Source organism: Papilio polytes, unplaced genomic scaffold (genome assembly GCF_000836215.1).
Source record: "Papilio polytes unplaced genomic scaffold, Ppol_1.0 DF823835.1, whole genome shotgun sequence".
Lineage (NCBI taxonomy): Eukaryota > Metazoa > Arthropoda > Insecta > Lepidoptera > Papilionidae > Papilio > Papilio polytes.
Window position 1 is genome coordinate 1,345,440 of NW_013525369.1, and position 1,993 is coordinate 1,347,432.

At 35.0% G+C, this 1,993-nt stretch overlaps 1 long non-coding RNA gene across 1 annotated transcript in view; it reads right to left on the reverse strand.

Moving 5' to 3' along the window:
• The window catches only part of LOC106103265, a 195,421-nt gene continuing 193,428 nt past the window's right edge, over positions 1–1,993 (reverse strand). Inside the window, exon 6 of the long non-coding RNA XR_001225615.1 lies at positions 1–88. This is a non-coding gene — a long non-coding RNA (uncharacterized LOC106103265). The remainder of the gene's footprint in view (positions 89–1,993) is intronic.

Below are 1,993 nucleotides of genomic sequence, written 5' to 3' on the forward strand. Positions count from 1 at the left end.
CACAAGTCCGCAGCTGCCGAGACACGCCGCCGTCACATGTCCTCGAGCAGAGTGACCATTCACTCCATTGAGACCAGCCACCGCGTTCCTGAGGTAAAAATTAACATGTGAAAATGTATGCGCTACGCCGTAGGACTGCTACGTCGTAGATTAGACTACAACGTACCATTAACTACGCCGTAGTATGTTCTACGGTGTAGCAAACTCACTAAATACAATTTCAAAAGATATTTTATCCATGTCAAAAAAGAGCGAAAAACAATGTATAACAAAATATAAGCAAACTTTATAAACAAAACATAAATAAATCGAGGAAATAGAGCATCAAAACCGATAAGGATGTTATCGATTCGACATTAAATCGGTACAATTACATATTCCGGTCAGCCGTATGCAAAACCGGTACGTGCCCGAAATCTCTTCCGTACTCGCTCTTCGTTATACTGAACTTTCTGAATATAAATATAATGCCATTGCATGTCATCGGAAAATATTCGACCCCGCCTGTTTGTAATTTGTCTAGACAACTTGAGTAATAATTCGGAAAATTGCATATCGAAACACTTATTTACAAATTGTTTTTTAATATTTTGATGGTTTGTCAAATCGACACACTATTGGCTGTAATTTTCCGTGCAGCCAATAAATGTTTAACGTTTTCTAATGAGAGTTAAACTACCAATTAAATGTTATCTTTACAAATTAATATGGTATTCGCATCTGCATCAATTTACGATGTCTAGACAAAACCCAAACAGGCGGAGTATTCATTCTGGCGGTGACATATCTCTATGTTTTCACAGAACGTGACTGCGCTCTGAGAATGGACTGTTTTGTACTCTTTGAGCAATTAAGGTACGCTGCACACCCAGTACTTCGTTTCCTGTTTTAAATTTCTCTGTTCGCAAACACAGAGCGTATTTCACATGTTTTTATTAAAGTTGTCTAAGATATCTTTTTATATTCTTTTGTTTATTGTTTCAATAATAAATGTTAAGATATAGAAGGTTAGGAAACCTATATATGACTAGCTGTTCCCATGCGACTTCAACCGCATGAAAATATAAAAAAATCGTTTTATTGTTCACATTTGTCAATTTATCAATTACAAATGTCAAAATGATATGACATGATGACAACCTTACTTCTTTGATGTTGGCAGCAACTTATGGTTTCTTTCCCACATTACAGTTTTTCTCCAAAATATTTACCCCCCTAACTTTAATGGCTTTAAAATGTATAGCCTAAAGCGTGACGCTCGTATAGGGCTTTTTATTAAAAAAATAATTATTCAAAAATGTATTGTAATTGCTGACATCTTTAGCAACAAGAAGTGTGTGTTTACGCTTTACTATAACAGTATAAATATTGTACAGAGTGTCCGGAAAGAATATTTGGATGACCGCGAATTTCTGAACATCCTGTATACATCAATCAGAATTTCTGAACAACCTGTATACATCAATGAGAATTTGTGTGTCAAGTATTAAAGTATATACGCCTTGAAATTGTTATCAACTTTATTTATTTTTATAATTGGCTTTACAGTCAATCATCATGTTTAAATTGTTTTTTTGCAACTATTGCAACGTTTCGTTACGAATCGCCAATTAGGAAGACCACTCGGAAATATTTGACTGTAAAATCGTGCCAGAAATGCACCTTTAGTAACTACTGAAGCTAAATCCGTTCCAATAATCACACGAAGCTTAAAGACTAATTGACTGGAAGTCCTCAGGGTTTTTCGGATAAAATAGTTCGCTTTTCATTTTCAAACATGAAAAGTTTTATTATATGCATAGGGTCAATTTCAAGGTGACCAATTATATACTAGTTGTGGTCTTTTTTTATAACATAAGGTGGCAAACGAGCCAGCGGCCACCTGAATCCGCCGAAATGGAAAACGACCCCTGTCCATTATTTATTTATTTATTTATTTTATTTATAATCATCTGCAATTGCAGATGCGTTGCCTATCTAATTTACGGAGGAG